This window comes from Neolamprologus brichardi, chromosome 23 (assembly GCF_056152115.1).
Source record: "Neolamprologus brichardi isolate AB-2024 chromosome 23, ASM5615211v1, whole genome shotgun sequence".
In the NCBI taxonomy this organism is placed as follows: Eukaryota; Metazoa; Chordata; class Actinopteri; order Cichliformes; family Cichlidae; genus Neolamprologus; species Neolamprologus brichardi.
Window position 1 is genome coordinate 7412026 of NC_142125.1, and position 26328 is coordinate 7438353.

Sequence of the window (26328 nt, forward strand, 5' to 3'; positions counted from 1 at the left end):
ACACTGGAGGCCATAAATGGACAAGAACATCACGTAGTGATGGTCTGAGCTGGAATATTGGAAAGTGAGAAAATGTATCAGACTATATGTTCTCTAAAGAGCACCATTATCAGTATAGATTGAATTAACAGCTGGAACCTGATGGTAGATTCTGAGCTATGTCAAGTGTTTAGAAACTGCTGCTATGAAAGGGTACATTTTAACTTGAGGAGCCAGCAGATCTCCCAGGTATCACTCTCTTTTACACAACATTCAAATTCAGCTGCTGTGGTAAGAAAAGCTAATGGATGCTCTTTAGGTTTGTACAGAGTAAGAGGTGCTTCAGCTAAGAAATATGCCGGAGATACCTTATCTATGTAAAAATAAATGCATAAATAGATAAAATTGAGTGGTGCTGATGATCCTGATTAGTAATTTTTGTGCACACTAATTTAGTTTAGTCGAAGCCAGTCTGTAACAAATTACAGCAGCCCATATATTTGTGATATCAGGAAAATAACCTTTTCTGCTTTAAACTTGATAAATGGTCTGTATTTATATAGCGCTTTACTAGTCACTAAGGACCCCAAAGCACTTTACATATCCAGTCATCCACCCATTCACACACTGGTGATGTGCAAGCTACATTGTAGCCACAGCCACCCTGGGGCGCACTGCCAGAGGCGAGGCTGCCAGACACTGGCGCCACCGGGCCCTCTGACCACCACCAGTAGGCAACGGGTGAAGTGTCTTGCCCAAGGACACAACGACCGAGACTGTCCAAGCCGGGGCTCGAACCGGCAACCTTCCGATTACAAGGCGAACTCCCAACTCTTGAGCCACGATCGACCAAACTTATATTTAATCTTTGCACACTAAGTGTTTTTAGACACCAAGTTGTGGAAAGGTTTCAAATTTATTTTACATACTTCTCAAAGCTTAAGATTCACACTGAAGTTTCCAGTTTTTCTCTTGTAATTGTCTGTCATGCACTCTGCATGATAAAAAGGCTGCAGCCTTACTCTAGCACATTCATGCTAATGCTCTGGCCTGTCTCTAACAGTTTCATATTCCTGCCTAAAACTCAGTCTGGTGATGCAATGGATAGCACTAAGCACAGAGCAGAATTTATTTCACAAGCTGACATTACTTTAAACTATTAGACCATATTTGGTTTAGCTTTATGTGCTTATCAGTTTGAGGATTTGATAGATGTGCGTGTGTACTGTAAATGTTTTTGCGGACACTGACGTTAGAAAGGACAGAAAGGACAATACGGCTATTGTGGTGATTGATCTTTAAAGTTGAGTGGTTTCACACCTGATATCAGGTCGGACAAAACATCCCACTCTTAACACGGCTGCGTGTCACTCTGTGTATGAAAGCAAGGGGAGAAGTGGGCATTATAACCTCGTTATGACCCCAAGTTGTTCTCGTAATTAAAAGATAACCTTTAATGAGGCTTTGTCCTCAGAAGCGCTATCCGTGGAAATGTCACATTTAACCAGACGGGAAACACATCCTGGGTTTGCACGCACATACATGCACGCATTAATGTGAACACACACCCATAAGCACATACACATACAGTGGGGAATGTGTTAAAAGTGTCCTGTCATGCCATAAATGTCATCTGACTGTAACATTCAGGGACTGCCTCTGTGCTTTTTGCAGATGGATCGTGTGGGTGGGAAGGAAACAGGCTGGGAAAGATCAGCCTGTCACAATGTGTTGTCATCATGTATTGAGGAGAACAGTGAGCTGAACACATGAACAAATTAGTGTAATCTGCACGTAGTTTTTTATGAAGTCAAGTTGTCATAGCAGAATCTCTTCCATACAATTAAATATCTGATTATTGAACCTGATTTTCTTGACAAAACAATGTCAGAATCATTTCATTATCAGGGTCTCTGGCAGCTGTGCATTCTCTAGATTGGGTTTAAACCCAGCAGGGAGAAACTCTTTGCACAATCAGACCCACTGCTCTCTCTGTGTGCTCAGTTTCTTTTTGATCTCTCCTCTCTTTTCTCTTTTCTGCACGCTTTCTTCTATTTGCCTCCTTCCTGCTTCCTATCTGGCTTTTCTTTGAACAAAAACAACTTTTTCTGACAGTCCATTTATGAGGAGATGGATTGATGTGTGTAAGTTGTATTTTCAAAGATACACCCTCTAAAAAGGAAACCCAAACACACACTCATACTTAAACACACAGATACACACACACACACAGAGTACCGTTTCACATACAGCTATATATCCATCAGGGAGCTATTGTTTGTAATAAGGTTAAACCTTGCACTGGTTGTGGTCACTGAGGTAAGCTCCTGAGCTGACATAGCTTTTTATTAGGAGTAAATAGATTTGGCTGGAAACTACTCCCCACACATTCATTTGACAAAAGCAATAAAGTCAAGCTTGAACTCTTATGACACTTGGACAGTTCTGCGGGGCTTTTATAATGCTGCTTTATTTAAATATCCATGAATATATCAGAAATGTATAGATGACTCTCCACGTCAGATAACTACTCAGATAATTTTGAAAGAGGAAATAGGATTTCTTTGAATGAGATGCAACAAATACTTGCGAGTATATGAGAGACATCCCGTGCACGTACACACACACACACACACACACAAATGCAATGTACATTTTAGCATGTTGGCGTTAGGGGGAAAGGTGACGTGTTTGGCTATTCATTGCTGCTGTAGCAGAGAGTGAGGATACGCAAGTGTCATTTCACTGTAAATCGGTTTAGAAGTGAAACTGTCAGCTTGCATCAAACAGATACGTGACGACTTTTGAATGCTGAAGGTGTGTGTGTGTGTGTGTGTTTATGTTGGCTCTTCTGCACTGCAGCCTAATGCAGAGATGTACTCTTCTACTGTATTGGCTACATCCCACACCCTTGAGCATACACGCACACGTACACACACGCTGGCTTGCATAGTGTCAAGATGTACCAACAGACACAATCGCATAGACATTCCCCCTGCATCTTGTGCTCTCGTCACGCCTCCCTGACATTTTCTCATTGTCTGAATCTGAGATGAATACACACACAAACAAACACACACATACACAGTCGCACAAATTATACCACCCGCACGAACACGTTCTTTAGGTTAGAGGACAATTTGTTCAGCATCTGTGAAATTAGACATGGGGTTACAATGTAGCCTTTTCAATACTGATCACTGTCAAGTCTCTGCGTTAGAGTGTGTCTCTCTCTCTCTCTCTGTGTGTGTGTGTGTGTGCATTTTATTCAGAAGAGAGTTAAAAGAAACTCATTGTGTTAAGTTGTTTTGTGAATTTGTAGTGCGTCCCAGTGGTTTAACTTAATTCATGTAGCATAAGCAGAACATCTTCACCTTCTATATATTTATGGACCTGCAACATGATGTTTCTTTCTTCATGTGGCTGAAAAAACTGCTTTGTGTAGGAGTGACTAGGGCTGGGTATCGTCACTGATTTCTAGAATCGATTTGATTCCAGTTCACAAGGTTTTGATTCGATTTGAATCGGGGAAATTTTGCCTCAGTCAGAAATATTATAATTTTGATCACTTATAAAAAATATAGATATGTACTGATATCTATAAAAAGAAAGCTGACACTTGTGAGACTTTATCAAAGGTGTAAGCATCACAGCAGATTCCTTTGTGTCAAAGTAACTGAGGATAAAACACATGAAGGCGGTTTTCCTGGTCTGGGTTTTTATAGCAGATGACTTAATAATATTGTGCAGTAGATCAAAAACAAAGTGAAGCAGAGCAAAGTTACAAAGATTTGATTAGAGACACAGCTAAGCATTTTGCAAATTTCTTATAATTTTAAAAAGTTTACATTTGTTCAGTATTGAACAGCAGAAATGAGGCTTTCTTGTCAGAAGTAAGTAAAAAAAAAAAAAAGAGAAAAGAGAGGGGGAAAAAAAAACAGCGGCTGACAACATGCAGAAAACAGATTTTTAGATGGGAATCTGTTCTTGAAGTACACTGAGGGGTGGGGGGTGGGGTGTGCAGGAAGTGTGATTTTTATCGTGGTAGAAGCAAAACAGCAAAAGTAAGAGGAAATTTGCGACGATGTTTATGTGAAGCAAAATGTGAAACGTAGTTATGATCTTCTTTCTCTGCTGGTTCAATCAATTTTGGTTGGAGAGAGATAAAACCTGCAGCTTCAGAATCTAGCGCAAAAAGGACGCAAACACAAAGCGCCCACCGACGCTTCAAAATCAGTGAGCTGTCGGCTTTCAGCTTTCCAAATCGGTGAGAAAGGCGACATCTCACTGATTCGGGTGCGTTGGGTCCGCATTTTGTGTTTACGTCTTTGTGCAGAGTCTGTGTATCTGCTCTCATTTACTGTTTTAGCTGTTTGGTGGTTTTAGAAATTTTGTGAGGTTTAAGCTGAGATTCTGGCGTTTCGGGCAAAATAAATGTATATTTAAAAATCAATTCAGGATTTTAATGAATTGATATCATGTTATCCAAGCCAGAATCGATTTTAATCGATAAATTGATAATCAAAACCCACCCCTAGGAGTGACCGCCTTAGGCCTTTAAGGATCTGTAAGCCATTATGGACCTCCAACCTTTTATTTTCCATTAGTAAGCTATCACTTTGCAAGCCTTCTACTAATTACGTTTATTGTAACATTTACGTTTAGCCTCTACCTTCATAAGCTGATATGTTTGCAATGTCGTTTTGAAAAAGTAGTTTTCCACCTTGTTGTATGCAGATGCTGGGGGGCTTATTATATGACAAAAAAAAAAAGCTTAAACCATGAATTTTATAGTAATATTGCCATAGAAAACAAAAGTAGGAGGAGGGGACAGATATCATATTAAGTGCATGTATAGCTTATGATGATCGTATGTTTTGGTGGCCCCTCAGGCTCTGACATATTTTTCTGCTTCCATGAAACATTAATATGCAGTCTGATGTTGACTATTACCCGTGTTGCCACCTGTTTCTACTTGAGCTATGCTTGCTTGATCTCTGATGTGTCGCTGTTGTTTTTTTGTTGTTTTTTTTGTTGTTTTTTTTGTCCTTGTTTAAGTGCAGCTAATTTTCCCGTCTTCATTATGGCAATGAGCAGCAATTACTGGGAGATATGTGACAGAACTTAACATTTTTTGTCAAATTTAAATCAAAGCAAACAAAATGTGATTTGTGTTTTTAAATCATCACCAGTCTTGATTATGTTTCTATCTACCTTTACGCTTCTGCAATTTCTATCTCCCATATTTTTTCTATCCTCCAGCATGTTGTGGTTTTGGGAGTTTGGTTGTTTTTGTTTCCTGTGTACAGAATTGAGGGCAGAGGGTCATTTTAATGTTAGAGTATAAACTGAGTTAGTGAAAGGAAAAATAACTTTATGTGAACCCCTGTATTTGTGGGGTTACCAGCAACCTCTGTGTAACAAGTATTCTACTGCTGTGTTCCAGTTCAGATGCTGCCTGCTTCACAGGATACATCCCACTGGTGGGAGCAAAGGCCAAGGGGAAAAATAATCCTCCAGTAGCTGCCCGTCAAACATTATGTCTGGTTTACATTTTATACAGTTTGTCTGAGGGCACTGTCACCTAACAGCATAAAGCTTCTGGGTTTGAATACACTGGTCATCTGGGGTCTTTTTGCATGTTCTGGAAGGCCTGGTCTGCTCTGGTTTCTCACTAGTTTTTCTCCAGGTTCCTCAATTTCCTCCCACAGTTGAGCTTGAATGGTAATTATACATTAGTTGTAGGCCTGAATGTGTGTTAATTGATGTCTTTCTCTGTCGTAGTTATGATTATCATGGAGCCTGCCCTGCATTCCACTCGTTCAACCCTATTTGGATAATGTTATTGTTGGGATACAACGATAACACGGTCGTGCAACACTTTCTGAAATTATGTTAATAAAAATCCCAACTGCTGCTCTGACAGAGTCAAATTTAGCTCGGTGTAATATAAAAATAATATGAAATAATGATAAACCACTAACAGAAAACAACATAATTTGACAGCATGCATGGAATGGGTCAGTACTGTTTTCAGTAGGAGTCTCATTTGAATTGTGTGTAATGCTGAGGGATGGAGTGAACAATGGCAGTGTCCTACTAACTCAAGCAGTAGAAGTTTGTGTCTAGAGAAACCTTTGAGCTAGAACAGTCTTTGTCAGCCTTTTCAGATGAATCAGGCATTAAAATACAGACTTACCACACTGTATGACATTTTTCTTTGCTGGTGCTACATGGGCTGCTGTTGAAGGAAGCATTGGTGGTAGTAAAATCAGAGAACTGTATTAGTAGCCTCTCTCTCTCTCTCTCTCTCACACACTCTCACACACACACACACACACACACACACACACACACACACACACACACACACACACACACACACACACACACACACACAGAGAGAGACTGGACACTAGTTAAATCAGAGCTGCCCCTGTGCTCACTCCTTGAATCCCCTGTTGGTGAAAACTGAGTTTGTCTGGGAGCTAAAAGAGACTGGTGAATTATTAAAGCTTGCTGAAGCTTCACTCACAGAGAACCAGCAGACTACCAAGACACCACAACACACACACACATATACACACCGAGAGGCCAGTTCAATGTAATACCCACAGGGTACCGTACTCACAATCGCTACACATGAAGAATGTTGACTGTTCATGCTGAGCAAAGCTTGTGGATTTCACTGTTTGCAGCTGCAGACAGACTTTAGTAGCCTTTCAAACATCCAGCTATAGGCTACTCTTACTACAGCTCACTACAACAGAAAGAAAAATCATCCCACCTGGCTTACAACATTTGCAGCTTGTAGGCTGAACTCCGAGTCAGACGAGCTTTATGAAGAGCTGCTGCCTTGCACTCTAACCTTTTAAAGATTCATTCTCATGGCATTTCTGTTTTATTAGATGACCAGCTGATGTAAAATAAAAGACAAAGTTCTGGGTTACAACCCAGCTTTTTATTAGTAGCCACACACAGCCGGCTGTTTTCGAATTGGTTGTGAATTCATGCAGTTCACAGAAGTGTAAAAAAAAGTGACTCCAGGGGCTTGGATATGAAATTCTTGTCAAGAAAGACAGAACAAACGGAATTCATGAAAATGACAACCACCAACCTCTGTCCATCATACTGACTACTTTCAGAAATATCTGCTTGACATGCTTTTTATGGCTGTCTACATACTGCGATTGTTCTTAGTGTGGTGTACAAAAATGTGGATTAAAGCTGATTTGTTTGTCATCCATAGCATGCAGATATGTTTTGAAACACTATTCTGCTATAACCTTGGCTTTTGGTTCACTATCAAACTGCATTCATAGAAAAACACAGCACTACCCTTGGGAGTGTAAAGACATATTTTGATTTTTCTTTTTTTTTTTTGAGCCTGTAAAATAAAAGTAACTGCGCGGTGTTGCAATCCTTTGTAGGAGGCATTGACATTTTTGTCTACAGCTGTCCTGGTAAGATGTATGTTGTATATTTATACATAGGTAGTCCCTGGAATCCAAGTGCTATTTCACTTTTCTCCCCCAAGGTTTCATTTTTTTTCTAGAGTAACATTCAACTGTACTGAGAAAAGACTTTGTTATTCTCTAAACATATGGGTGGAAAGAGCAGTTGCTACAACAATGTTGCAGCACATTTTTCCACTTGAGAAACAGTGAGCACAGAGAGAATAAAGCCACAGTTTATTGTGCCCAGTGGTTTAATTAAAACACTAAAATGGAGCTCATAGTATGGGTCTTAAGCAGGAGCATGAAGTCGTTTGTGCCATCTAGATGAGCTGATGATCAGCTGATTCCTTTAAGTGCCATCTTCATAACCATCCACATAATAGAGTGCTCTTCCTAAACACTCTGCTCTATACATCTGCTGTGTGCCTGCCACATTGGCCACTAGTGTAGGGCAGGCTAAAAATGCCCATCTTTCTTAAATAGTTTACTTAATTTAAGCTGTATCAGCTGTTTATTATGACCAAACCTGTGAATAAATGATAAACGTAATTTTAAACCATCGGCTCTCTCTCACCTAGTTCATGTTTTGCCCTTTCTCCTCACCCCACAACTGGTTGGAAAAAAATACTTGTCACTCCCTGATCTTCTAGATATTCTGTTTATTGAAAGGGAGTTCTTCCTTCCCACTGTTGCCAGGTACTTAATCATAAGGGATTGTTAGTATTAGTTATTAACTATAGCTGTGCTTTTATAGGCTATTAGATAATATCAGTTAGGGTCTTTCCATATTGGGAAAAGGTAATTACCAAAATGTTTACCAAATTACCTCCAAAATAGTTTAAACTCGCTGTACTGTCCCGTGAGGAAAGATTCCACCAATCTGCAATTTCCAGATGGTTGAAACAAATGTGTTCAATTATTTGCTAATGCTGTTTGATCAAGGTCTTGTATATAGTAATTGTAAAAGTCTGTGAAGGTGCAAGGGGTTACACAGTAAATGCCCACATTTACTATTTGCTATCATTTTCTAGTCTTGGGAGATTGCAGCTAATCTATTCTTGCAAGCCAGTGGCAAGTTGCGGCATTATCTACTGTGTGAGGCAGCCGCCATTGAGTGCTGCTAGTCAAGCTGGCATTCATTATCAAGCAGGTAATAACACAGAGCAGTGGGCCTAACTCAACCGGCAGTGGACTCATTAATATAAACAGGACCCTAAACCCAAACTCAATTTACTTGAAAGCCTCTTTGCAGACGGGGGTTCAGTGAAGAGCCTTTGCCGGAGTGTGTGCGAGCGCGTGCGTCCGCATGTGTGTCTAAGAAAGGTATTAGTCATTCCTCTCCTACAGCCTGACACACCAGTGCACAAACTGCGCTGAGTGTGTGTGTGTGCATTACAAAGCTCCAATTAGATAGCTGATCAGTGGTGTATATTTAAGTAGTCACTCATCTCTTTTCGCTCCCTACCCCCCCCCCCCCCATATCTGTGCCATTAATGAGTCCAATTAGCACATGCAAATATTTACTTCTAACCAGCATTTGTGATTTATCACACTGTTCACTTTTTAAAACAAACAGTCTGAGTCATTTGTGTGTATGTGCATGCACATACATATGTGTGTGCAGGTTTTCTTGCTTTATTCATGAGGGCACATCTACTCATTAGGCCCTCCTGTAGTGTAAGATCATCAGCAAAGCACAGAGAGGAATCAAAAGACAGTGAACATCACAATATAAATCTTTGCCGGATTTTTTTTTTTTTTTTTTTTACATTTGTTTAAGCTATGCAGACACACATACACCCCCATGTATCAGTCATTGATTTAGGGTGTGCGACTGTAATGGGTACCACTCCAGTACCATCAGATTAATGACACCCAGACATCGCAGAAGGCACTGGGAAAAAGAGTGGAGGAGGGGGAGGAAGGAGGAGATTAAATAGAGGGAAACAGAGATGCTCTTTTGGGGAGTTATTGCTGAGAGGTACTTAAATCTGCTGCACATAGCATTTTAAAATATCAATATATCATTGGGCAATGTGTTATGATGCCTGGGTAGAATTGACATAAATAAATGGATGCTATTGTAGCTTTGTAGCCTCCTTTGTGCTGTGATTCTCTTCAGAACATTCCCTGCAAAATATGACTAATTTACCTCAGATTTTACACAGTGTGGACACGCATTAATGAAACATGCAGATTTTTTCCCCATTGTTCAGCACCAAAATGGAATATGATGTACGTGTCCAAGTAGTCAGAGAAAAATGAGGTGCATATGTGCACTGCAGCTACTACGAACAGCACACATACCTATTCCCCATCCTCTGCATGTTCTTGTTGAGCAGCCGTCCAATTTCCATTGGATCTCCAGGGAAGATGAAAAACTGCTGTTGCCGTCTAAGATGGTGGGATTAGACTATATAGGATAAGATTCAGTCTAAAGCAGCAGGTGAATGATACCCTAGACCACCAGTATAGAAACCTTATCAGTAAGGTAGCTGGAGGGAAAACTTAGAGAGGCTACTATACTCTCACTTTCACTTGTGACTTGATTGTCAATTGGCTCCTTGTGCAAACCTTTGGATTTTGTGCCTCATATAATTTCCAAGGAAGCATACAGCCCACAGCCCACACTGTGAGGAGTCGCTGTCATATGCATGTTATTGCTAAATGAAAATGATGGCCCACACTCTAAACCATTACAGTTTCATATTCCTGACTAATCAGAACAGTGATACATTAATCTACAACAGTTAGTAGACGAAGAAAATGCTAAGATATCAGATCCATTTATACAAGACCATGACGCAAAAAGACAATACTCACTAAAGCCATTAAAATACATGATTATTATCTATATTTTTGCAATATAAAAATCCTTAGGTAAATTTCAGGGGAAGATGCAAATGTTGAGCAGCACGCTTTGCCATGTTGGCAGTTCGTGGAATGAATATGTGGGAGTTCAATGGAGCCCAAATCAAGGACTAATATATTCAAGAGTGTGTACCAATTACTTTTTATGATTATCTCTGGTCTGTAGGTGGGTGTGACGAATAGGAATTGGTTTATGTACTGCCATTTATGTGATCGCAAAGTGTTCATGTTCACGAGCTGTATATATATGCATTTGCTGCAGCAGCTCATCATCTGCTATGTTTGTTCATTTAGGAGGTGGTCTGACCAGCTAATGGAAAATTGAGGTACATGGGTCCAAATGTTTGTGTTTGTACATGTCTGTTTCTGTGTGTGTATTAGACCAGCTGCAGGGAAACTACTGCTAATTCTTACACTGTGCTGCTCCTACCATGTGTGTGACTAGGTCCTCTGTAAACTGTAATATATAAATTAATAATGTGGAACAATAAAAGTGTAAAAAATCAGGAAATTATTGAATAGTTTGTATAGTAAAAGGCATATAATACTGTGAGGCTGGTAAGCAGTGACAGTTATACACAGATAGTTTGGAAGAGCTGTTGGAAATCCTCATACTGACCAGAATTCATGATTTAGAACCAGGTAGAAAATAACTGCTGGAGGGTAAAGAACCAAAATTACTTTGCCTTTTGGCTAATTTCAGATACGTAGTAATTTTGACTGCTATTTCCAGCCACATACAGCAAAAACACCCTAATATGTAAGAAACAGTTTGTTACCTTCCTGCAAATCAAATAGTTGTTGGGTAATGTCTTATTACCAGCTGCAATACAAGGGAGTGATATGTGTAGTACTGTGTTCGATGAGGCAAAGATATCGATTGTGTTGGTACTCTAGACTGAGCCATTAATGAAGTTGTAATGTTGTAAACCTGTGCCTATATGCAGAAGCAGTAGGTGAAAATGGGTTTTAAATATTGTATTACAACAGATTCAAAAAGCTTATAAATCATTTAAGTCAAAATTGATTAGTGTTTTCTTCTTTCCTGGTTACCATTAACACTATGTCTCTTTTCCCTATTTGGTTGGATAGGCTGTGTATTATTCTTAACCTGAAATAACTGCTGTATTTAGTAAAAAATGGTAAGTAACATTTGGTTATCCTTTAAAAATCATAACACACATTTTAAAATGTATTACTTATTAGAATGTGGTGATTTTTTTATTTCACGAGGCTGGGTTCATCCCTGGCATCATAACAGGACTCCCAAATCGCTGTTTCTCAGATAATTCTCTTAAGAAAAGAATTTGCATAATTTTGCAAATTTGCAGAAGAATAATCACACAGGGAGATATAATCTTATAGTGAAACTCAGCTGAAATTTTATTCCAAGGATATCTTCCACAAATGCAGTTTTCTGTATAACAACATTTTCTTGAAATCTGACATTCTTTAAGTGTATGCTGTGTGATCCTCCTTCATATGCGGGAAAGGATCACACAGCGTTTAGTCTCTACCTCCATCAACAGAGATGACTGGCAACATTTAACCTTTGATCTCCAAAGCGGTTCTTGCTGACTCGTCAAACCAGAGGACGATGAGAACACGATTTCTAATTATTATATCTCAGCTTCAGCATTCCAGTACTGCACGTTACCCTCTTTTTCTCACCCATCTGTCCCCCTCACCTTGCTTCTTCACCCCCCTTCACTGCCTTTTTTCTCTGTCGCTCAGCAACCATCCGTAATTAATGAGCTTTTACTGTTCGATCTGATCTACCTCAGGATTGGACACGTCTGATAAGCCGAATGGAATATACACACAGTCCTGCCCTTCTCTGCTCAGCACTGCCTGGAAATATAATTACTTGAGAATGAATACACACACATATGCTCACACGTTTTTACACACACAGAATGAGTAAGCCCAGGTTAATACCAATCTTTTTCCTCCTCTCTGCACTAATTAGAAATGTACTGACGAGTCATTTGTTTGGAAGTTGAATGCACTGTGAGCTTGTTGTCGTTATTCAGAGACTCAGAAACTTAAATAATTAAATCTATTTAATGTTACGCTTTAGTGAGCGTATGTGTGTATGTTAATGACATGCTCTAATGCTCTTAATGAGCATGTGACAGTGCCAGGGAGATGGAACAGCATTCCACATCTAAATACCACTCAGCTAGTCATTACCTAAACGTAATCTATCTCCTCTATGTCAAATGCCAGTTAACACGCTTGCTTATCAATCTGCCCCTATGGCAACACTCGACAGCTGTCAATTGACTGCTCAAGTGGTTCCTCATAACAGTTTGGTTTCCATTGAAGAACGATGCAGGTGCATACATGTTTGTTTTCTCATAGTTTTGACACATGTAAGGGCAAAAGCACATCCTATATAAGCACTCATTCAGTTTGGAGTGAGGCAGCACAGTCAGGTTTATTGCTGTGACCATAGCAACAGCTGTGAGTAGAGATGGAGATGGAGATGACATTTTTTTGTGGTGATGTACTGAATGTCCTTGTTCAGATGAGAGAGGAGAGTGAGGGTTGAAAGCACAGTCAGACTGATGGAGAGACAGAGAAAGGGTAGAGAGGGCTGGAAGAAATTTTTAGAGAAGACTGAGTGAAGGCTTTATTTCATATCCTTTTAGCTGTTTGTTCTACAAGCCGGCAGAGCTCAGGGATGGACTCTTTATGAGTTTTTTTATTTTCTCTCTGCTCCCATGAAAAGTGGCTTTCCCTGCTTATAGTGTTTCATATGGAGACTCAATCGGATGTGAGCCCAACAACAGATGAGGTGCTGTTCACTTGCTCGGAAAGCTTTTAAAAAGTAATTATGTTTTAAAAAACCCCAAACAAAATACTAGTAAAAATATGTTTTGCATTTTATTTAATTATCATATTCACATTAAAAAGCTGCTTTCATACATTCGCTGCAGTGCTTACCAAAGGGGGAATCCCCAGAGCTAAAAAATTAAGCTAATGCTTAAGTGGCAAAAACTGCTGTTCCTCTAGGTGCCAACTGAGGCTGACTCCAAATCTCTATAAACACCCAAATTAAAATGCCCAACTGTACAGCATTTAAAAAAAAAGCTCATTTACAGCCTCATTTGGCCTCTATGGGCAGCTTCTCCCTTCACAACAACTTTTTATAACTACAACAAGTCCACCTGGGTATTGGAATTAGGGGGATAGCCATATTGATAGGTGTGCCAATTCAGATACCTAAAGCTGATCAGCTTCTCCCAGATTTCGCCTCCATGATTAACTTATTAAACTGGACCTGTTTGCTGTGTTTATGCTGTTGGTGCCTTTTGGAGCATTTTTATCTGGAATTATCTGGTACATAATATGGCTTAGTGTGAGCTCTACACCGTCCAAGAAGTGCAGCAGTTTTAGTGAGTAAAATATCTAAATCTAGTAATTTATAAGTCTGTCACTCAACACTAATGAGGTCATATTTCTGTTTGTATAGTTGATTAAGGCAGCTTGCCAACCAAGTTAGCGTTATTTAGCACTCCATGATGCCAAAAAGTAAAAAGGATTCCAAAACACTAAGGTTGAAGCTTGAAGTTCAAAACCAATGGCTGACATCATGATGTCTGTGTCCATCTTTCATTCTGTCTGTAGTACCTATGCCACAGAGATGCCTGTGACAGATCAAATGTTCAGTGCAGTGTTATGCTAGATTGCGAAGAATATTGCAACTGATAATGTAAATGCACCACTCGGACTAAGAGAGTGGGTGCCGTGTGTCCTGCCTCCTGCACAATCTACCCAGGCAGCTACCTTGTTTAAACTGCACATAGTATTCCCAGTGGTGCGACCGACTGTGTGCAACATGTGAGAGCTGTGGAAAATACTCCGCCTAATTCTCCCCAAATTGTCCAAAAATCATGTGTGTGCAACTTGGCTGAGACATGTTAGGAAAGGAACAAATGTATAGACGAGCCAGTATTTGTAGCATGGCATGCTTACTTTTTCTGTGATGTCTAGATGTCCGTTTTAAAGAATTGCTGTTTTTAGGCATAAATATTAGTGTTCACTGTGTTGGCTAGAGCGACTATCATTTAGTTTCCAAAATAAATGCTATTTCAGTTAGGAAGAAACCATCATTTAATTTACTTAAGACTGAAGTCATATACCACAATGTTACCACTTGAGGTTTAAATTAAATTGTAGTCACTGTGTGTCCTCAAAGCCTCAAATAGTGTTTCCTGCCTTCAAATGGTGTTAAATGTATGATGTCATAATTGACATTATGACTCTAAAAACAAAAGATATTGCAGTATTATTTTATACTGCACTGCTTAGTGTCTGTCATAACACAGACAGAATTTTGGTAAATTATTGATTTTCCAACACCTCTCCAAAGTGAGCCTTTCTGATACAGTGACTGCAGTCTCTTTTTCCTGGATTGCTCTTTTTTCCCCAATGGGCAATGCTCCACTTGACTTCCCCTCCCACTCTTTATGTGTTCATCTCTTTCCACTCCACTATGTGGGTCTCAGTGTGTGTAGTCTGTCTGTGGCTAATCTGTGTGTTAAGGAGGGCTGAATAAGCTTGTCTTTGTCAGGGCATTACGTTTGGAGAGGATGAATACTTTAAATGATAAATAGTAGGGGTGAAGGTGGTGGTGTGTGGATTTAGATTAATCTGGGGCCACCGTGTCCCTCTTTCATTGCTGTCTTCTTGACTGTATATGTTTTTTGTTGCTTATTTGTGTTAAAAGGTAAGCAAAAAAAAGTCTGAGCTGAACAGAACTGTTTTGTTTTTTTAATGTCCGTATCTCTGTCTTTGTATAACAAATATTTGGTAGAAATCAGCTAGGGGTATGGACAGATAGCTGTGATCATACAGTTCTACAAGTATGCCCATAAAAATGAAAAATCTTGTCTCATTTAGATCTGGCTGATCTCTTCTTCCAGGTAGTCTGCTCGGGCAGTACTTTTTTAGCAGCATCTTCTTGACACAACTGTAATGCTGTTACGACTGTTGCTGATATTGGTGTCAGATCAAACAGAAAATTTTAGTGAAACATCATTCAGAAGCATGCTCATCAATTTTTGACATGCACTGGGTTATGTACCGTGAATTCATGCCCAAAGGGTTTACTGTATTGTTATGAGACTTCTGACGGAGCATTTTTAACTCAAAGTGGCATTACATGCTTCCATTGGCCGCACCAATTGAATCGTCACTCACCATCTGACCTTCTTGCCAAATTTGGCTCCACTCAACTTTTTACTTTTCCCCAAAGTGAAGTTGATTGGTTGCTGTTTCGACACACTGAAGAAGATCCAGCATTCCACATTACAAATGCACAAGTGCAAGTTGTAAGAAGAGATTTTCAGAACATGTTTACAAAATAGTAGTTGGAAGAAAACTAACTTGAAGGGATTACTGGCCAAGTTTAAATGAAATGTCTTTTTATTTCTTTAAAGGCAGACAGAGAACTTCACAATCAATAGACAGCCCACAGTCTGCAGGTTTTTATTCCAACTAAAATTTCACTCACTGACAAGTAATCATTATAGTAGAGAAAAAGAGAACAGAGTAAGAGCGTAAAATCACTTGAAGAGGTGACTAAAACTCCCAAACTTGAACTTAATCTTTATTTTACCTTTAGCAAAAGAGTGAAAATAGTCTTATAGACATGTTCACATGAGATGATTGCTTGGTAGGTGCGTGTTGCTGTTTTAAAAAGAAACAAAATGTATAGTTAAACACATTTGACTGAAGGATCGTAGCAACAGTGAAAGGGGAGGGTTTACAAAATGGTCAAGGTGATAAGATTTTTATTGGGGATGAGGAGGAGAAATTAATACATCAGAGGGACAACTCAGGTTGAGTAGTTCAGAGACAAAGTTAGCCAGACAGGTGGAAAAGAGGTAGACAATTCATGGAGAAAATTCATGGATCTAGTAAAGGTGGACACGGAGAGGATTGGTGTGACAGAAGAGGATGCTGGGGATAGGGTACGATGGAGGCAGATGATCGACTGTGATAACTCCTAAAGGGAGGAGCTGAAAGAAGAAAAGAGAGAAACAGATTTTTGACTTTCTTCTTGGTGCTTTTAAGGTGTCCTTTTCATCCTGTGTTCACAAACACAATCTTGCCTTTAAGTATATATTAGTAATATATTAGTGAGAAGATAAGATTTTACCTACATCTCAGCTGCAGGATTTTTTTGTCTGATTGAAGGGAAATGCCTGAGCTGGGGATGAGAGTGATGTATACTTTAGTTAAATAAAGAAGAAAGTGAGGAAGAGAGGATTCTGCTATTAGGTGGAATGTGGTAACTGTGCAAGAGGAAAGGAGGGGGGCAGCGGCAGAGCGAGAGTGAGCCAGGCGGGAGGGGAGGGTGGGGGGCTAGGTTGCTGACTCGGAGCTCTGCTGCGGTGAGCTTTGAGCTAGCGACTCTCTGAGCTTTCTGGCTGCTCATGTGTCTGTACACTGCTGTGGTGCAGACCGTATCGTAGCCACGCTAGCCTCCCTCCAGCACTTTAACAGCTCAGTCAGTCAGCAGCTCCTGTGTATTTCAGCGGCAGCTAGGCTTTACAATCTTTAAGTGTCTCTGTCTCTAGCTGAGGATTTCCTGTCTCTGGAAGGATTTTCTTCTCTCTCTTTCTGACCAAAGCAGAGAGAGGAGGAGAAGGACAGATAGTAAGAGGAGAGGAAAACAGGAGAAGGAAGAGCGACAGTGGGCCGGGAGTGACCTTCGTGGTGTGGTGGCAAAGCAGAGGAGGAGGAACGGGACTAAGCGGAGGATCCATCAGGTGTGTGTCAGCACTTAAAGGGATGAGTAAGAGAGAGTCTGCTCTGTGTTTGAATTTGTATTCGGAGGCTGTGAGTGACTAAGTAGAGAGGATACCTTATATGAGTTAAATAGACTTTATTTCTTTGCAGCAGCATGTCCTTTTCATACTGAAATTCAGTGCAAGTGTTCAAGTTAAGTAAGAAGTGCAAAGCTCAGGAGAGGAGTTGTAAGAGTAGTAGATGAGCATTAAGAGGGAGATATTCTTCTGTGACATGTTGTAGATGAATACATCCTTACAGAAGTCAGATATAGAGATGCTGATATGAGGAGAGCAGAGGAAATATAAATGGAGAATACTGGAGATGGATGGAGCAGGAGAGAGAGGGAGATGTATGTTGTGCCAGCCATTGCTCAGCGAGGATGACAGACGTGTTTGTGTGTGTGTTTTTTCTCGCTGGCTTGGACTTGGCTGGCAAGAAAAACGTCTGTATCAGAATATCCATCACTTTGGGCTGGGCGCTGCCTCAAGGTTGCAGGCTAGAGAAGTATGCTCTCACAGATATTTGGGAGCATCTGTGCGTCTTTTAATTAATGTAATTTAGTACCTCTGTATAGTAATATCATAGTATTAGTTATTTTTTGGGGTACTGATAGGTAGGAGTGTTCATTATGAAAAGATTAAATGTATTAGAGTATTGTCTCACTACAGGACTTGTTGCCAGATAAGAAGATACAAAGCTATTTAGCTGAAAATATTTTGAGCCGATATCAGATTAGTTGAGCGGAGTGACTGTACCTCAGTCATAAGGTGCAATGCTGCATGATGGATAGCCAAGTGGTGCGGCTTTTTCTCTTTCTGGCTACACCTTCCTTTTATTCATTTTGTCATGTTTGCTCAGCGGCACCTGAGCAGTACAGGATCAGTGCTGCAGAGCCTATGTTGAGAAAACCTCTTCTACAAGCTCATTTTTAAAAAGTTAAATCACTCATTTTGGACGTTTTTAACACTAAATTTCTACATCGTACACTCAGCTAGGTGGGGATATCCAAGACAGAATATGCAAGTCACTCGGTTGGCTTAGAGCCAGTCGAGTGTATCAGTAATTTCTTTTGTGTCTCTTTTGTGTGTGCATTTGTTTGTTCAACAGCCAGAGCCTGAACTTGAGGCCTAAGGGGACATGTACTGTGGGTGCATGAGGGAGAATGAAAGGCTTGGTCTGCATGCCTTGAGGATGGTCTCATTCAGTATCTGTTATTTCGTTTCCTTTTTCCTTTTTGACAACCCATCATGTCTTTCTTAGGTAACATCTTGACTTTGACCTATTGAGAACTGGCTCAGACGGATCCGTGACTCAGCAGCCAGCACACACTTATCTACTTACACATATACGTACGCTCTCATGGGCTTTTGCTAGTCTTGAGGTTATTAAAATTCTGGCTTGCTCCTCTATTTCTATAGCTCAAAATTGGCACAGTGAAAATTGGCGCTGATGTAGAGTGGATATGAGTGGTGATATTACTTTGTGTGAAAAAAAACAAAAAACAGAGGTCTATTGTGTTGTACTGGCAGCTGTAATATCACATTGTTTGTTGTGCTACATTTTCTGTGTACAAGTGTGTCTGAATGTGCGTACAGGTGCTGTGCAGCTCTCATAACTTTGTACCCTTCGTACAGCAGAACATCATTTGTTAAACCAAGAGAGGAAAAATGTAATTACATTCTCCTTACACTGTCTGCCAACAAAGAGACAGGCTTTTTATATCTTTGATTTTACAAATCTCTTTCAATCATCAAATGGGCCAAATGTACCTAAAACGGTATGCTTTTACTGTATTCATTTGGCATGCAGCATGGCTGTGGGAATGAGAAAGTTATGCGTACATAAATGTGTGTATGTTTGCAGAAGTGTGTTATCCATGTGAAGGCAAAGCTTTTCCTTGATAGGTCCTGACAGAGAATTCCATTTACCACGTAGGTGTTTGCTATATAGACTCTATGGATGAAGTTTGCTTTAAAGAACTGTAAATACATGTGAAGGCGCATAAATAAGCAATATAAATGCACATTTTTTTATGGTATTTGTGTATATATAGGTGAAGGCTCTATGAATGCACATATTTATCAAATGTACTGTGTCCTTTTGTGTCCTTTATGTGTTAAGAACCTCGGTCGTGGTAAATGAGGGAAGGGTGAGATGAAAAAAAGAAAGCTTCTCTTCTTCCATCCCTCTCTCTGGTGCTGCTTTGTGCTATCATGGCTGTAATGAAGGCTCATTTATCTCCATCTCAGCACAGTCTCATCATTCACATAAGGCATGCAGTAGCCCTGGATTGAGGATGAGTGTGTATTTCTTAAGGGATGGTCCTTTATGCATGTGTTGTCTGAGGATGGATTCTGGACGGGATGCAGAAACTGACCTGTTGATGTACCTGTTGAGTGGAATGAGTGAAATAGGTCAGATTTGATACGAAAGGGCAAACGTTTTCTGTGTTTGGTCAGCATTGTGAGGGCAAACGCTCAGCGTAGAATTGGATCAATGGACAAGGATTACATCCAGAGGTCAGGTTAAGTAAGCGTCCATTTGAGCCACCTCCTCATCCTGGAGCTGAGAGGCAACGAATGGAATAGGCAGATTGGGAGACAGACATACACAGAAACAGTGGGACGTGTGTAGAGAGATAAAGGCTGAGTAATGTCATCATAGGCCCCATGTCTTCCAGGTCTGATTAAGAGCCTCTCTGAGCATTCCCAGACACTGTGCTGTGATAGGCCAAGGTCACTGCGAATCACTGCACAGTGCTGCAGATTGATGCTTAACTCCGTCAGGAAATGGCACAATCTAATTTGGCCAATGGGCTTCCTCCCTACTTCAGATGAAGAGGACGATTCTCCTCACCCTGGGGCCCTTAGAGGAAGTTTGCGTGTGAATGTCTGCTGGCTTGCAGCCTGTGTGGTTGAGTGATTGTACGTGTGTCTGGGTGCATTCATTCATTCTCTGCGCATTCTGTTACTTCTCACCATGTGCAGATCTATATGGATGCATTTTGGTTTAAAAGTACTCCTGTCTATGTGTGTTTATGCCTCTCATACAGTATGTGTGCAACACCACACCTGTCAGCATGTGGTTAAGAAAGGCAAGCAAGTGATTGGCAGGCTATGATATTAGTTTGGGAATAATAAGACTGTGATAACTCAGCAGCATTTCCCTCCAGAGAGTGACTCCCAGGTAATCACATTGACTCAACACAATCACTGTCTTGCATGGCAGTGCCCAGGACAGGACAAAGCTCTTTTTCATTTCCTCTTATGAATGTCATGGGTCCTGGTGTGCGTGAAGTGTGTTGGTGTGTGTATGGGAGTGATGCAGTTTAGTAGCTTATGGTTATGAGTTTAGATTTCTTTTGGATGTATTTTGAAAACTGTAATGTCCCAAGGTAGGTGGCAAAGAGTTTACAGATATTGAAGTTGCATTTAAAAAAACCTTAAAATGATGCTATACAGTGGTCCCTCGTTTGTAGCGGAAGATACGTTCTAAAAATAACCCCCGATAGGTGAAATCCGTGAAGTAGCCAGCTTTATTTTTTACAATTATTATAGATGTTTTAAGGCTGTAAGACCCCTCACTACACACTTTATATACTTTTCTCAGACAGGCATGAACATTTTCACACTTTTCTCTCATGTTTAAACACCCTTAAAGTTCAAACCTTTGTAGAAAAATAAGTCCAGTATTATAGAATGAAACAAAGATCAAACCCTGTTTTCAGGTCCAGAACATGGGAATAGAGCAGCTGAGAGAGTATTCAACATTAACGAATCAATGATATGGAAGTAGAGGAAGCAAGAAGAATGCGTTGAGTAAAGTATGACTTATCTGACTGTTTTGCTTCGCTTAATGCGCCTTATAATCCCCAAAATACGGTAAGTTCTGCCTTCCTTTAGCATGTCCAGAAGTCCAACTTTTTGTGAGATGGTTAGCATCTTCCTCTGCCCTTTTTTGTGCATAATTGCACAAAGAATATCTGCGACACAGCGAGCCCGCGAAATAAATTTTGAGAGGTGCTGGTATTGGTACAAAAAAAGAATACTGCAAATTGTCCAGTTGCAGTCTGCGGCTGGTCCATTCTCTAAATGTAATGCAATAATTGTTCAACCTTGAGTGCTTTGTACATTTCTACTTGTGAGAACTGTTTATAAGTTTGAGAACTTTCTGCTCTGGACTCCTTGAACCAGCATTGACTTTTAGAAAAGTACTATTGGAGCATAACAAAACCTGTTAATAGAAAACAGAAAAGGTTGGCTTCCCTCCGAGACAGACGTTTAGAAATAATGTTGGTGCAGCAATAAATATGCACGCTAATTGGTTTTTGGTTGTTTTTTTAATTTTCAGACTGATCCAAAGGAGTGTGTAAGTGAAATGCATTGCAGTAGAAACGTAAACATCAATTATGGTGCTGGAGTATGTTGTGTTAGTTGCGTCAGTGAACACATATACTGCCTTCTTTCTGGAGAGGAGATGTTTACAGTATTGGCAGAGTATACTTCTCTTTATTATATTATATATTATATATTATTACATAATAATTAATATAGGGATATTTTTAGTCATTATTTTCACTGTTAATTAACATTTTGATTATTTGTCTTCTTTTTACACAGGTAATTGTGATACGTTTCATTAAATTGCTCATTTACCTACTGTCTAACAAAGCTTCATTGATATATTACAACCAGTAAATGTGTACTGTTAACTATTAACTATAACTCTCTCCCTCTCTTTTGAGTTTACACCACATACAAATGATGAAGGCTGCTCTCTTTTTTTTTTGTGTCTTAATTACTGATATTTTTCACCAGCTAAACAAATATTGATTAAGGTACAGGGTGGGCCATTTCATTGGATACACCGTGATAAAATGGGAATGGTTGGTGATATTAAAGTCCTGTTTGTGTCACATTAGTATATGTGAGGGGGCAAACTCCTCAAGATGGGTGGTGACCATGGTGGCCAATTAGAAGTCGGCCATCTTGGATACAACTTTTGTTTTTTCAATAGGAAGAGGCCCATGTGACACATCAAACTTATTGGTAATGTCACAAGAAAAACAATGATGTGCCTGGTTTCAACGTAACTTTATTCTTTCATGAGTTATTTACAAGTTTCTGACCGCTTATAAAATGTGTTCAATGTGCCGCCCATTGTGTTGGATTGTCAATCAAACCCTCTTCTCCCACTCTTCACACACTGATAGCAACACCGCAGGAGAAATGCCAGCACGGGCATCCAGTATCCGTAGTTTCAGGTGCTGCACATCTTGTATCTTCACACCACAGACAATTGCCTTCAGATGACCACAAAGATAAAAGTCTAAGGGGGTCAGATTGGGAGACCTTGGGTGCCATTCAAATGGCCCATGACGACCAATCCACTTTCCAGGAAACTGTTCATCTAGGAATGCTCGGACCTGGCACCCATAATATAGTGGTGCACCATCTTGCTGGAAAAACTCAGGGAACGTGCCAGCTTCAGTGCATAAACAGGGGAACACATCAACATGTAGCAATTTCAAATATCCAGTGGCCTTGAGGTTTCCATTAATGAAGAATGGACCCACTATCGTTGTACCACATATACCACACCAAACCATCACTTTTGTTGTTCCAACAGTCTTGGAGGGATCGATCCAATGTGGGTTAGTGTCAGACCAATAGCGGTGGTTTTGTTTGTTAACTTCACCAGTCACATAAAAGTTTGCCTCATCCCTGAACAAAATCTTCTGCGTGAACTGAGGGTCCTGCTCCAATTTTTGTTTTGCCCATTCTGCAAATTCTGTGCGGCGATCTGGGTCATCCTTGTTGAGATGCTGCAGTAGCTGGAGTTTGTAAGGGTGCCATTTGTGAGTAGCTAATATCCGCCGAAGGAACGTTCGACTAATGCCACTCTCCAGTGACATGCGGCAAGTGCTACGCTGTGGGCTCTTGCTGAATGAAGCTAGGACAGCCACTGATGTTTCTTCATTAGTGACAGTTTTCTTGCGTCCACATTTTGGCAAATCCAACACTGAACCAGTTTCACAAAACTTAGCAAGCAGTTTGCTAACTGTAGCATGGGAGATGGGTGGTCTCGTAGGGTGTCTTGCATTGAAATCTGCTGCAATGACCCGGTTACTGCGTTCACCAGATATCAACACGATTTCGATCCGCTCCTCACGTGATAACGTCTTCGACATGTCAATGGCTGTGAACAAAAGAGAAACTTGTAAATAACTCATGATAGAATAAAGTTACGTTGAAACCAAGCACATCATTGTTTTTCTTGTGACATTACCAATAAGTTTGATGTGTCACATGGCCCTCTTCCTATTGAAAAAACAAAAGTTGTATCCAAGATGGCCGACTTCTAATTGGCCACCATGGTCACCACCCATCTTGAGGAGTTTGCCCCCTCACATATACCAATGTGCAACAAACAGGACTTTAATATCACCAAGCATTCCCATGTTATTACGGTGTATCCATATAAATGGCCCACCCTGTAGATTATTTTTTTCAGTTAAGTCTATGAAATCGGAATCTGAACCCAAGATGATGCCTGTATGTTGTCAGTCCAAGCAGTGAACAATGATTGGTAAACAAATGGTACTCAATCCAAATATAGATTTTTTTTTTTTTTAAGGCACCAACCTCCTCTGGTTTGAGCTGGAACCAGTAAATTTCATCATTATTATATTCCTTGAATCATCAGTTGGTAGCTTTTTTAGTGCAATGCCCACAAGCGCAAAGGTCAAGAGTATGTTGTTTTTACCTGTTTATTGATCAGTGCTTATGCAAGATGATGAGAAGTACGATGAGTGTGCACTTCTGAGTTCCTGTTTAAAAAAACAAAAAACAAAAAAGTAAATGGAAGAAAAGTAGTGAGGAAAGGTTGTAAAACGAAGGGTATTCTATCAGGAGGTTTAACACAGGAGATACCTCAGTGGTGAAGAGAGAAAGTGGAGGGCGCAGTGGACCAGGGTAACTATATAGCTGAGCTGGCCGATCGATAATACACTCGCTGATCCATAACATATTAATAGGAGGGAATACATTATTACTGTTAAGAGATGTCAGGTGGACAGGGCAAGCGCGCACACACACACCTGAATGCTAGGAAATTTGCAGCTGAGCTTGGGTGAGGGACACAACACCGCATCTGGGCACAAAGCCAAAGAAAAACACTCAATCGTCTCCTGGATTTTTTTTTGTCCTCCCCCCCGATGTACCTTCTCTGCCCATTTCATTCCCAGTGTTAATATCCTGATTGAAGTGGTCACCTTTGCCTGTTGTCGTTAATGAGCAGCAGGTGTCTGAGTGCAGCTCACTCGACCATGGCCCCAGGAACTAACTCACAGTTGTGCATCTTCTTTATCAGCCTGGAAAAGGGAAGAGACTGCAGTCCAAAGCAATTTAATGGGTTTTCATTACTGCTTATAAGGAAGAGTAGAAATATAAGAGAGGAAGGTGCAGGGCAGCATTAGGTGTGTCATTCAAAGTGTGACGCTCGGGTGGTTTTCACAGTGTTACTGCATTATCTTACTGTGTTTTCACCTTGTTTACTGAGCATTGTCGCATTAAATCCAGTATGTGCTAGAGTTGCAGAGCTTTAGCTACATTTCAGATCCACACGAGAATAGACATCAGCAGTGTGTTTTTGCATGTATGAATGTGTGCGTATGTGTTTGCACAGTTATGTGTAGTCAGACTTGTTCTGTACTTTGCATTTCGTGCTGTCTGCGATGCCATGTCTGACAGCACCGTTCGGGCTGTGTGAGTTGTCCTTTGCAATTCAATGCAATGTAGTGCAGCAGATTGTGTGCTTTGAATACACAACTATAACCACTGGGTTTGACAGTGAAGGTGAAAAGACCAAATGGGTATGTTGGGAGTATAATGATCAGAATGTCTCCAAAATCCTTTTTCATTTACGCCCTGTTATTTCTGCCCTAATGCTGAAAATAACACTGCAGTGTCTTACCATTCTCAAGGCTGATATTTTTGCCAATACTGGAATGAACAGCCCTGTAAGTGTAATAGAGTCACAATTAACTACATATTCCATAAAAACAAAATACTTGTGAGAAATGTAACTATAGACATGCACATATGTCCCTCTTAAATAATGAAACTCACTTCGCTGGTCACTGCTCTCGCCGCATGACTATATGCAAAACAGTATATATGTAGTTACTAGAAACATTACTTAACTTTATGACTGCGTGATGTACAGAGCTTTAAATTTTCCATCCAATAACCTTATTTTACATACTTATTCTGAGTCATTATGTTATGTTGCTGAAAATACATTAGAGATTCTGCATATTCATAAGCAGATATCTGTTTACAGACTTTAGGTGCTATTAAATGATTGCCATCTGTAAAACATAAATGTGCCATACTGAGTCAGTAAAACCTACCGTGTTGCAATCCTGTTGGAGTTGGGGGTTTAAACATGCTATTTTTTATGTTTACAGCTAAAAAATAGCACAGGTTCATCACCATCTTTGGTCCCTTTGGGTTTTCCTTTTTCTAGTAAGTGTGCGAGGGTGAGGAGAGAGATGGAAAGTGTATGTTCGTGTCCAGCTTCAACTTTATATATTTATCTCTGAGCCACAGCTTAGCTTTAACTGGTACGGAAGGAAAAAGATGGTGGACAGTTGGACAGTGAGGTGGATGAGGCAGAGCACATGCACAGGACTGATGCCAAGAGTCTGCCTCAAGGTTCATATCTCTGAAAAGCATAGATGTAGTAGGTCAAAATTCAATACAACAGTGCACGCATTGGATGAATGATGTGAGTGTGTGTTAGAGGCAAACATAGTTTCACCGCTGATGTGAGAAAAGCAGATTGATGTACGTTCCTTTTCTCTTTTTTGTGTTGGTTCCTGTCTCTCCTCCTCCTCCTTCCCTCCCTCGCTGTCCCTTCCTCTCTTTCTGCGGTGTGAGCGTGGCGAGGCCAGATGAGTTGCTATGTCAGAGGGAATGCAGCAGTGAGGGAGGTGAAGCTTTATTTCTCTCTGAAAGGTGTATTTTTCTCTTGTCAACAGGCATGGCTGCATCCTTGACTCCCCCTCCCAATCTCCATCTTTTCCCTTATATTTCTCTGTTTTTTTCTTTCTAGCTTCGCTTCTCTCTCCCTCCCTCTCTCTTTCTCTCTTCCAGCCTCCTATCTGGAGCTGTACAGAGGACAGATTGAGGGTATTATTTTTCTGCGACTGAAT

The 26328-nt window shown here is 40.3% G+C and overlaps 1 protein-coding gene across 1 annotated transcript in view; it reads left to right on the forward strand.

The window, feature by feature from the left end:
* The first annotated feature begins 16738 nt into the window (after positions 1–16738).
* The window catches only part of dab1a (DAB adaptor protein 1a), a 221281-nt gene continuing 211691 nt past the window's right edge, over positions 16739–26328 (forward strand). Inside the window, exon 1 of the mRNA XM_006790144.3 lies at positions 16739–17089. The gene's annotated coding sequence lies outside the window, so the exon portion shown is untranslated. The remainder of the gene's footprint in view (positions 17090–26328) is intronic.